Below are 12,628 nucleotides of genomic sequence, written 5' to 3'. Positions count from 1 at the left end.
GCATTAACAAATCTTACACACTATACACAGATATATAGCCATATAAATCAGTCCAGAAAATAAATTCCAGAGAATATGACCATATCATGGGGAGGGGAGAGGGGAGAGGAATTTTGCTGGCGGAACAACAGTGCTAAAAATGATGTTAGTTGACAAGTTAATTTTAAAATTAAATACTGGAGCGGGTCAGAAATTCTCAGACGCAACAATATTTTACTGACAGAAAATGCCAATTTGAAATTGAAATGTTCCATGGAGACTGTCTGATTTTGAAAAAAGGGTTGACAGAAAGCAGAAAGTTTTTCACTGGGAACCCATCTGGTTTCCTTCCAGTTTACCTGCCCGGCTCCTCAGGAGCCAGCTTAGTGGGCTGATGGGCAGCCATGAGCCTGTAAGCCCGGGGAGCCCCAGATTCCAGGCTCTTCAGCAGCTCACCTGCTGGGCTCCTGCATTGTGAGGCTGCCAGGACTTCCCAGCAGGCAGACTACCCCCAAGTCAGGGACCCCACAGCTTCCAGGGCTCGCAGCTCTAGGGCATCCCATTAGGCAGACTTTCCCTATGCCGGGGGACCCAGGGCTTTCCATTTCACAGAGAATTTTGAGATGTTTAGTTTTTATTCCAAATTGGAATGAAACCAAATTTCTCAGTATCGAAATCCTCCCTGAAAAGGACTTACCCTTCTCCACACAGCTCTATTAACTACAAAAGAATCGCATTAAAATAATTTCTCTGTGCTAGACCAACTGAGCAGTCCAAAGGAAACGTTCCATCCTGCACCACCTCAGATGCTCAGGAACTAAGACAATAGGTGCAGAATTTGAACAGAATTGTTTTGGTCCATGCTCTGTTGAGTGTACTGCTGAAGCAGAGCATTCCATACCAGAGCAGTAAATGTCTCATAGTAAGGAGATCTCTCTGGTCACATTAGAACAGTGTTGGCCATGTGGAGGAGTAGAGGAATTAAAATGGAAACCAAAACAGTCTGAAATCCACAGCACCTTTCATTCCCATGCAGGGGACGCAATATTGCTGTGCCAGACACAATGAAAAGCAAATGAGTTTAAAAAAGCAGTCTTTACTTTTGAGTTTCTTGGCTTTTGTTTGGGTCACAATAGGAAGGAGGAAGTCCAAAATGCACACATGGCAGAACCACTACTTTAATAAAAAATAAAAAATAAACAAGTCACCCCTATTACCCAAAATGTTAGCTATTACGATAATAGCGCCCAAAGGACTGTACAAATTAACCTCCCAGGAAGCAGCAGGTCTATGAAACTGGATTGGGTCAGTAATTGCATTCCCTGAGAAGCTATTGACATAAATGTAGATATTTGATAAAGGCATAGGGAAAAAGAAGGTTGTTTTTATGGACTCTCCATCTGTATAGTGCATATTTGGATTTTTTCTCCTCCTCAAATTATTAGTCCCAAATTTAGATTATCTTTGGACAGCTGTCTTTAGAATGGAGGTTTTGTTCACCACTTTCATGTTATTTAAATGATTTTCCAGATTTTTTTAAAAAAAGAAAAATAAACAAGATGTATTCCTCTCCCAATAATGTATTAAGGCTACAACTGTTGACACATTTCTCATCTACACACCTGCTGCATAACATACTTAAACTCTAAATCTGACAAAAACTACCAACTCCATCAATAACATTAACCCGAATTAATTATGTTACTTTAAAGAGGGAAGAGGGGGAGTAACTTTTCCGAATTAGGGTCCTTTTGATATCTTTAAAGGATCACAATTTTTCAGCCCTGCCCTGAACAGATGGCGACCCTGGAATACAGCTGAATGCAGCTTCTCCTCCTGCCCCCAGCCAGTTTTTCTACGTGGCCCAAAGATGACATGAATATGTAGTGGAGGAAGAAAGATGGCCTTGTGGGAGTAGAGAGAAAACTGCATCTTCTTTAGCCATTTGCCCCTCAGCCTTCTGCAGGTCCCCATTACAGTTTTCTAAAGGTATGTCTACAATTAAAACCCCATGGCTGACCCAGGCCAGCTGACTCAGGCTCTTAGGACTCAGGCTGCAGGTCTGTTTAACTGCAGTGTAGACATTCCAGCTCTGGCTGGAGCCTAGGCTCTAGGATCCTGCAAGGTGGGAGGGTCCCAGAAGTCAGCCTGAGCCCGAATGTCTATACTGCAATTAAACAGCCCCACAGCCTGAGCCCAAGTCAGCTGGTCTGGGCCAGCTGAGGGTTTTTAATTGCAGTGTAGACATACCAACTGTCGAGGAGCTTCGCCTCGCCATAGATGGCCTCCCCAATGGAAAGGCCCCCAGAAAAGACTGCATACCATCCGAGGTCATAAAACGCAGAAAACCTATTCTACTGCAATATCTTCATGAGTTGCTCTGCCTGGGCTGGAAAGAAGGCAAAAAGTACCACAAGAAATGAGAGATGCCGACATTATCACTCTATAAAAACAAGGGTGACAGAAGCAACTGTAACAACTATAGTTATATTTCCCTTCTTAGCCTTTGCCCAAGTTGTCCTGAATAGACTTCAAACCCTTGCGGACAGAATCTATCCTGAATCACAGCACGGCTTTAGAGCTGAAAGGTCTACTATCAACATGATCTTCTCGCTGAGACAACTACAAAAGAAACGTAGAGAACAAAAAATCCCTGTACATAGCCTTCATCGATCTCACAAAGGCTTTTGACTTTGTCAGTAGAAGTGGACTATTCATGCTTCTAGAAAAGATTAGCTGCCCCTCCCAAGCTCTTAAGCACGATTCGATCCTTCCATGAAAACATGTTCAGCACAGTCCAATATGACAGCTAAGAGTCTGAGGCTTTCCAGATTCATAGCGGAGTTAAGCAAGAGTTGGGGCAAGTACACAACCCGTTTGAGATCTTCTTCTCCCTCCTACTGAAACAATTTGGTTCCTCAACTGAGGGGATCTACTTGCGCACAAGATCTGTTGGAAAGCTGTTCAATCTTGCAAGACTCAGACATAAAACCAAGACTCTGGAGGCCCTTATCCAACATCTCCTCTTTGCTGATGATGCAGCAGTGACAACCCACACAGAAGCTCATCTTCAAAGACTAATGGACAGTTTTCCCAAAGCCTGCCAAGACTTTGGGCTTACCATAAGCCTAAAAAAGACTAACAACGTGCCAAGGAGTTGAGGAAGCACCCTCCATCAAGATCAACAACTATGAACTTGAAGTGCTGAACGAGTTCACATACCTGGGGTCCACTAACGCAGTCAATCTTTCACTTGAAACAGAACTCAACATCTGCATTGGAAAAGCCACCACAACAATGTCTAGACTGAACAAGAGGGTATGGCAAAACAACAAACTGACAGAACACACAAAGATCTGTGTGTATCATCTTGTGTTAACACACTTTTGTATGGGAGCGAGACATGAACCTCATATTCTCATCAGGAAAGGAGGCTCGACAGCTTTCATATGCGTTGCCTTCCTCGAATCTTTGGAATCTCCTGGAGGGACAGAGTCACCAATACTGAGGTGCTCAAACAGGCCAGCTTATCAGCATGCAAACACTCCTCAAACAGAGACGCCTCCGCTGGCTTGGGCATATGTGCTTAATGAATGATGGGTGCATCCCAAAGGATATCCTCTATGGGGAATTGGCATCTGGAAAAAGACCCAAGGATGCCCAAAATTGCGTTTCAAGGATGCGTGCAAGTGAGACCTCAAAGAAATGGACATGGATGTGGACAAATGGGAAGATCACACTCAAGACCGCAGCCTTTGGAAATAAGAGCTTAAAAAAGGTCTCAGGAGTTAGGAGAGGAAGCAGTCCAGCTTAGCAGAGGAGAAAAGAGCTCGCAGAAGGCAGAGCCCAAAGGGTTGAAACATCACCTTTAAATGTGACAGATGAGGCAGAGATTGTCTCTCTCGAGTGGGTCTCTTCAGCCACATTTGCGGCTGCCATAAAACCAAACTGAGTAAATTCTTTACCTCTCAGGGGTGCATACCCATGGTTTCTTGAGACTGAAGGATGCCTTCTACTAGAAATACCCTAAGTGGATTTACTCCCCTCCATGCAGCAGAGCAGGGAGGAAGCAGTTATCTGGATAGAACACATTTGCCAGCATTGTCCCACCCTATTCCTCCCCCCTCCTCCCCACGAAAAAAAAATCTGAACAAGTGAACTGTTGATTAATGGACTCTTAATCATTAGAATATTAAAGAAGTGTGGAGAAGAACAAAAACATATGTTTTAATGTTACCATCTTTGCAGTTCTTTACCATCTACATAATTTAGACACTTTGCACTCCCCATGCTCACATTCAACAAACAAGCTAAAGGCATTTCACATATACATAACATGTGATGTGTTTCTAGCTGAAATCACTAGATGTGATGTATAAAATAGAAATGCTAAAAAGGTAGTCAAAAGCAACCACATAACAATGGTAATATCTCTAACTACTACCCTAATTACTTTTCTACCTACCTCCTAGCAATAATACAACTTAAGTCCCAGCTCCGGGCAGCAAAAGAAAACAGTTTTTTTCCAGCTTTTCAAAATAAACAATTAGTTCAAAAATTTTCTCCCCACATAACTATACTCCACAACACCACTTTGTATAGAATAGCTCACTGACTAGTTGAAAATATTCCTTGTGTTTATTTCACAAGGTATATAAAATTGTGAATTTTATGTTATAGGTATTACATGAATATACAAAACATAAAAACACATCCTATACATTTTTAAAGGCTTTATTTCCGCAGCAGTGTTCACTTTTTAAACCCTGCCACCACATCTTAGCAACTTATTAACATTAGCAAAATCACAGGTTTGGACTAATTAAACATAATTGCTTCTTTTCAGTGGAAAACGTACCCACATCTGGTGTTTTCATGCAGTTCTCCCCTCTGCACATATACTACAAAAGGCCTTCCAAACGCGGCTCAGGTTTAAAATAAATCCATTAGGGTGAAGAAAAAAAGTGAAATGAAGAGTCAGGGTATATTGTAGCTTAGTTTAGTTAGGTTTCAGCACTTAACACTATCAGAAGAGATTTTATAATCCTGTATTATAATCTAAAGAGATATAAAATGTCTATGCCAGGTTCTAAAGAAAGAACTAAAAAAACCCACACAAATAAAAACTTGCAACAATAATTTAGTGTTTCAAAGAAGATAGAAGAGAAAATCCCAATAGTAACATCTACACAGACAACTCAATGGTTAAAAGTCTATATAAATATAAAGTCTAAAATTGATGTTTACTTTTCATTAAGTAATTTTCATACAAGGTTTATTATCTTGTTACACAAGTGTTTGATTGGTTTGCAGAACATCCACTCAAGTACTGAACCTATTACTGTAAGGTTTTCCTTTTCATTATTCAGTTATACTTTTAATAAAGTTAATATTTCAGGACTTCATGCACCACTCCAGAACATTAAGAAATGCATAATAGATAATAAGCGCTTTGAAGGTACATGGTATTTTACACTGCTCAGTGAATTTCTTTCTATTTCCTTAAATTACTGACATAACCAGAACTAAAACGGGTTTTGTAGAGTGTCTTTCATTCTGAATTCAGCAATAGCTCATGCAAAGCTCTGCAGATAATTAAAAAAAAAGAAAACTGAATCCAAATATTGGGGTTATCAGCTACTCTTTCTGAAAATTAGCCATGTGATTTTTAATTATGAGGATAACCATCAGAGTCCGAAAGAAAGAAAAAAAACTTGGTTTACATTGTCTGAGTAACTGCATTTCTAATAATTCAGTGTCTTCAAATAAATCACTGCATTATCAGCACCGGGCCTGGGGCCTGAGACCTTCATGCTGATGTGGAACTTTAACACTCAACCCTCTAGCCCAAAAATGAATAAAAGTGTTGCTAACTGAATTCCCAGCATACATATTCTCCTAAACAGGTGCCTGTACCTAGCTTTTCTTTTATAGAGAGTGTACATAAATATTTTAATATACTTTAATCCATTATCAACAATAGGGCCTATCCGCAAAACGCTGTCACACAGGAACTAGAGATGGAACAAAGCTGCATCTCAACTTCCCCCTAATTTAGGGGTTTTAAAACAAGGTTCTAGTTCAGGCCTATCTGAACTGGAAACAATACCAGTTCAGGGGGAATTAAATAGAACCAAAACCATGAAAACATGACTAATTATACACAAAAACACTATGCTGCATATGAGCTACGATTGGTCATACATAATAAATAAGGCTAAGATTTTGTCATGGGTATTTTTAGTAAGTCACTGACAGGTCGCAGGCAATAACCAAAAACTCACAGACCCCCACAAGTAAAAGTCAAGGACAGGTCACGGGAAGGACGGGGGGAGGGAGGAGGGGAAGAGAGAGACTAACAGAGCCCCGCTGATGACTGCTCCAGCCCCACTGCTCCTCCTGCAGCACTGACCCAGCCCTGGGCCACTGCTCCAGCATCCCTGGGCACTGACCCAGCATCCCCAGGTGCTGACCCAGCCCTGGGCCACTGCTCCAACATCCCTGGGCGCTGACCCAGCATCCCTAGGTGCTGACCCAGCCCTGGGCCACTGCTTCTGAGGCAGGGGCTGACAGCTGTTCCACTCCCTCCGCTGCGGAGGGCTGAAGCCGAAAATGTCACAGAGGTCTGTTGAAATCACGGAATCCATGACAGAATTGGATCCTTAAGAAAAAAAACTCAAAAAAGCAAGGAAATTAAAAGTTACCACACCTACAACTATAATTACTCTACTCATGCAGCTACAAGGACACACACACCATGAGAGCAATTCAGACCATGTCTACACTACAATCTTTGATCAAAGCACATTATGTCAGCATAAAGCTGCCAGTTAGTATATCGCTTGTGTGTGCTCACACTTGGCTCCTTGCACCAGCACTGCGGGTACTCACCAGGAGTTCTTGTGTCAGTGCACACTGCGGTGTACCATGGGTAGGTATCCCAGCATGCAACCCACCAACGTCCAGCGCAGTCTCTTTTGGGAAGTTTTGACAACGCATAGTGGGGCAGAAATGAGTCATGCAGGGGTGATTGGGAGCAAGGGGTCAACTTCCCAGCGTGCAACTGTCTCCATCCCACGTCATCTCCATCCCATAATTTTCATGTATTTTTAGAAAATCCCACAAACCACCATGGCCATCCTCACTGTCCAGCATCTCTGACAGAAGCGTGGAGCCTGCACAGCTCTGCACTAGTGTCATAAGTTTTGCAAGCACAGGATGCACAATCCTCCAGTATTTGCAGAGCTGTAAGAAGAACCGAATCGCAAAGAAAATGATTATTTCATGGAGCACAGATTGCTGTGGCACATAGGTTGTTGTTGGTGTTCACAAAGCAGCTGCAGATGGCAGAGCACTGCTTCTGGAGAAACAAGCACTGACTGGTGGGATTGCATTATAATAAAGGCTTGGGATGATGAGGGGTGACTGAAAAACCTTTGGATGCACAAGGCCACATTCCTGGATCCATGTGTTGAGCTCGCCTCAGCCCTTCAGTACAGGCACACCAAACTGAGAGCTGCACTGACAGTGGAGTAGCAAGTGGCAATTGCACGGTGGAAGCTTGCAACACCAGATTGCTACCAATCAGTGGAAGTCGGTTCGGAGTTGGAAAATACACTGCGGAGGCTGTTGTCACCCAAGTGTGTAGGCCCATTAATCGTCTGCTGTTACACAGGACTGTGACTCTTAGCAGAGTACAGGACATAGTGGATGTAAATGCAGCAAAGGGATTCCCAAATGCATACCCATATTCAGACACCAGACCACTTTGCCTCAGAGCAAATCAACAGGAAGGGCAGCTTTTCTATGGTTACGCAAGCATTGGTGGATCATTGGGAACGCTTCACTGACATCAATGCTGGCTGATCAGGAAAGGTGCATGATGCTCGCATCTTTAAGAACACAGGCCTGTTCAGAAAACTACAAGCAGTGACTTCCTTTCCCAACTAGCGGATTATCATTGGTGACGTTGAAATGCCAGTAGTGATCCTGGGGGACCCAGCCTACCCCTTGCTCCCCTGGCTTGTAAAGCTGTACACCAGTTACCTTGACAGCACCAAGGAAAGATTCAACTACCAATTCAGCAGGTACAGAATGACTGTTGAATGCATTTTTGGTAGACTTAAGGGATGCTGGCATTGTTTACTCACAAGATTGGATCTCAGTGAAAAACATATCCCAATGGTTATAGCTGCCTCCTGTGTCCTGCATAATATTTGCGAAGCAAAGAGGAAAGAGTTGCTGACAGGGTGGAGGGAAGAGGTGGAGCAGCTGTCTGATGAGTTTGAACAGCCAGACATAAGGGCTATTAGAAGAGCTCAGTGCAGAGTTATAGGGCTCAGGAAGGTTTTGAAAGAGCACTTTAACAGTGAGCCACAGTAAGTGTTGTAGTGTATTATGCTCTACCTGCTGTTTTGTGGCCTGTTAAGAATTGTGTGGTGCTTAAAGTGTTATATTCATAGATGTGCACCATCAATGCACCTATTAATTTTGCGGTGCTTGCTGTACATTTATGATTATTACACTGTGTTTGTCACACTGTACAGTAACAAGTAAGTGGGTCCTTTCAGAAGTACTAGGCACTCTGCAGCATTTTTTGTGAGCGAATAAAGAAATTATTTTCCAAATAATATTATTTTATTCAGTAACAAAACCAGTTCAAAGAGAAATCCGTGCAATTAAAAATCAAATACATTAAAAAACTTAATAAATTAATAGAACTGATCTTAACAAGGGGAAAAAACATTCATGTTCATTTTACCTCCACATACAGCCACCATGCCCCCCACAGGTCAATGTATGTGAAGCTGTGGTTGTCCATAATGTCCCCCTTGGGCAGAGTGGTAGGGGTAGGGATGTAGCTCCTGATGCCACATGGCATGTTGAGGGGGGATGCAGGGAGGTGCTGTAATAGAGTTCTCCGTGGACTGCAAAGGGAGGCAAGCCCGGGACTGTTGAACCTGTAGGTCCACAAGAGCCTGCAGGATCTGTGTCTGCTTCCAGAGAAGCCCCATTATGTCCTGATGCATCTCCCTCTTCTCTCTCCTGCTGGGACTCCTGGGCCTTTCTCCTGTCCCTCTTTTCTTCTCCAAGCGGCCTGCAATGTTCATCCTCCAACCCCTCTGCTCACTGTCTGATGCAGCATTGGCTTGCAGTATTCCATAGAGCATGTCATCCCAAGTCCTCTTCTTTCTCCTCCTCATCTGGCTCAGGTGTTCCACAGGTGTCGAGGGGGAGTCCACAACAGCAGCAGCTGCAGATAAAACACAGAGGTACCACTGTCAATATAGTCACAACCAAAAGTGAAAGTTAAGATTCAAAACTCCCTTCCCTTGCTCCGCTGAAGTTTTAAACAAGACATGTTTATTGACATGTCTGCTTCAGAGTGCTTGTGCACGGCACCACTCAGAGCTCCAGCCACAGTGAGTATGGCCTGCAGAGATGAGGGAAATGAGTAGGGAATTTCTCGGTTGCATGAAACTATGAGCATAGGGCAATGGCACTGAATTCTGGCACCATTTTCCACAAACGGTGGAAATTTTAGCTGATATCTCACTCCTGGAGGGTAACAAAGGCACAGAGAGCACAGCTGCTGCTGGCGTCCTGATGCCGCCCAACCCCGTATGCTGATAGCCTGTTTACTGCAATGGTGCCTGCCAAAGTTATCGCTGACTGGCATGGGAAAATGTCCTACCACAGAGGAAGAAATAGGGTTGCCATCCCTAGAAACCTTTGGGAGGATTGCAGAGTGCCTCTATGAAAGTTTCATCGAGATCTCTCAGGGGAATTCAAGGTACTTCCCTGTGTTCATAAACAAAGTGCTCCACATGTCCCCCCTTACCTAACTCCACAAGGGAATGAAAACAGATAACAATGCTACATCTCTTTGTTATACCGCTACCTCTTCTAGTACAAGTAAATTAATGAAAAGTTGATAGCTGTGTCCTGTTAAATTGGGGGCACCATCAGTACATCATTGTAATGGGAAATACAATTACACACTTACCCGGGGTTCCTTCCCTAGCATCGAGCTTGCCCGTGCTCAACAGACTGGACTGAGTGGAGTCTTCAACAGGTCCTGGCTCGAGACATAGCTGAACACCCCCCGATCACCTGTCCCCCCATCCTGCTTCTCTTCTTCCTCCACTTCTCCTGGCTGTTCGTGCCAAGGGCCTGTGGTTCGGTCTCCTTGGAGGTAACCATGGCAGTGTGAGGGGTGGTGGTGGAGTCTTCATCAAGTAAGGCATGCAGCCCTTTGTAAAAGCGGCAGGTCTGTGGCTGGGCACCAGATCAACTGTTGGCCTCCCTGGCCTTCTAATATGCCTCAAGCAGTTCCTTCACTTTCAAGCGGCACTGCTGCTGATCCCCGTTGCATCCGTTCGCCTGCATCCCCCGTTCAATCTGCTTGTAGATGTACATGTTTCTATACCTGGTCCGTAGCTATGCTTGCACAGCCTCTTCTCCCCACAGGACCAGGAGACCCAATATCTCCTGTTTTCTCCAATGCAGCGTGTCTGGAGCACGTAGCTGGCATGGTCAGCTAGGCAGCTGCACATAACAATGGAGCGCTGCTAGGTGTGCTTGCCAAGCTGGACAATCAGGAAAAGGCATTTCAAAATCTGCAGGGCTTTAAAGGGGCGGGGGGCCTTTTGGTTTCCGTGATCCCTGGGCAGAAGAATTCACAACTGTGACCAGAGTAGTCAGTGTCAGGCATTGTGCGACAGCTGCTGGAGGACTATTAGGGTCAACATAAGTAATGCAGTGTCTACACTTGTGCTCCGTGGACATCAGTACATCAATCATGGCTCAATGCTACTTGGAGAAATGGTGTTACTAGATCACTGTAACAAGGCACTTACATTGGTGGGAGACAAATTTAAGTGTAGATACATGCACAACTAGGTGAATGCAAGGCAGCTTATGTCAACCTTACTTTGTAGTGTAGACCAGACCTCAGACAACACAACACATCACAGCCTTAACTCTGCTTCCGTAGGGATGCCAGCCTTCCAGCAACTCCCTACCTCAACCTCCCCATCACCACCACAAAAAGACTCTTATTATTATTTGTATTACTGTAGCACCTAGGAGACCTAGGCATGGACAAGGTCCCCATGGTGCTAGGCACTGTACAAACAAAAAAGAAAAAGATGAACCCTGCCCATGGAGCTTATCATCTGGGGCCTGGTCTACACCTAAAAATTAGACTGACCTCACTACACCACTCAGGACTGTAAAAATTTTGCGCCCTGTGAAATGTAGTTAGGGCAACCTAATCCCCACTGTAGACGTTATTGGATGGATGCCAGAATTCTTCTGTTAACCTTGCTACCGCCTCTTGGAGAGGTGGATTATCTACGTGGACGGAAAAAACTCTTCCGTCAACGTAGGAAGAGTCTACACTACAGCGCTACAGCAACACGACAGCTGTGCTGCTGTAGCCATTGAAGTGTAAGACCACAAACTAATGAATATACACAGACAATATTCATTAGCATTATAGACGGTGGTCTCGGTACACCAGCGGACTCGCTATTGTCAAGTTTTTTGTGATGAGATTCCCACTGATTTTTTCCACAAAGCTCTGGGAATTGTATATCATACCATTCATGTTTAAAAGAACAGATAGATATATTCACAGAAATATAATACATTAACCAAGAAGTGCTCCAAACACATGGAGGATTTAATGCAAAGAAACCAAAGAAAATTTTAATTTAATAAACAAGTTGTATTCTGGCATATAAAATATCAATTGACAAAATAATAAAATAAAATGAACAGTAGTAATTCTACTCATATTCACATAGTGCTTTATCGGTTTCAAATCCTCCATGACCTATTACAACTTTAAATAATCAGATCTCTTCAACATCTTCTTTCTTAAATTTGTCCATTCAAAAACTCCTTAGTTTCGTCATAAAGACGGGAAAAATATCAAATAGTATCAATATAACCCACTGGTAGGATTTCAACATGTACACTTAATTTTTCCATTTTAACATGTTTATTTCTAGATGTGTTTGGATAGGTTGTAACCATATTATTATAATACTGAATATTTCCTCTATATCTGTAAAGAGAGTGAGCATTTTCACAGTTCCATAGGGACTTTAAGTTACAATAAATATTCTTAAATAGAACTAGATCTAAAAACTACAGAAAGAGTTTTAGTAGTGACCATTAGAAGATTTAGATTTTTGAAGGGTGATATTTCTCATCAAAAATGCAATCTAAACGTAAAAGTGTAGATTGACTCAAAGGTACTTAATTAACTGATACAAGAATCCCTTGCATTCTAATATTAGCCTTAGGTTCCAAAGGATCTGCATTTTTTTTTCTACAACAATATTTTCTTTGATGTAAACACTAGTCAAAGATTTAACACTTTCTCTCTGGCTCTCTGTAAATAACTGAGAAAATTTTCTCCTCAAATTACCTTTCTCCCTCCCCCCCCTCTAAATTTGAAATGTTCAGTGTACCAATCAAAGTAGGAATCAAATTGATCAACTCTACTTTCAGTGCATGAACTACAGGGGGAAAAAAGTGCTCTAACAACACTTTAAATTAAAGATGCTGAAAAGCTGAAGAAATCAGCAGAACTCACTGTTTTACTTACAGTAGTAGCCAAAGCCAGGAGCAGCAGGGA

General features: G+C 42.9%; 1 protein-coding gene across 1 annotated transcript in view; it reads right to left on the bottom strand.

Moving 5' to 3' along the window:
• The window catches only part of KMT2C (lysine methyltransferase 2C), a 323,379-nt gene that overhangs the window by 247,288 nt on the left and 63,463 nt on the right, over positions 1 to 12,628 (bottom strand). The gene's annotated exons all lie outside the window — the stretch shown is intronic.

Source organism: Emys orbicularis, chromosome 2 (genome assembly GCF_028017835.1).
Source record: "Emys orbicularis isolate rEmyOrb1 chromosome 2, rEmyOrb1.hap1, whole genome shotgun sequence".
Taxonomy (NCBI): domain Eukaryota; kingdom Metazoa; phylum Chordata; order Testudines; family Emydidae; genus Emys; species Emys orbicularis.
This window is presented reverse-complemented; position numbering and strand designations above follow the sequence as displayed.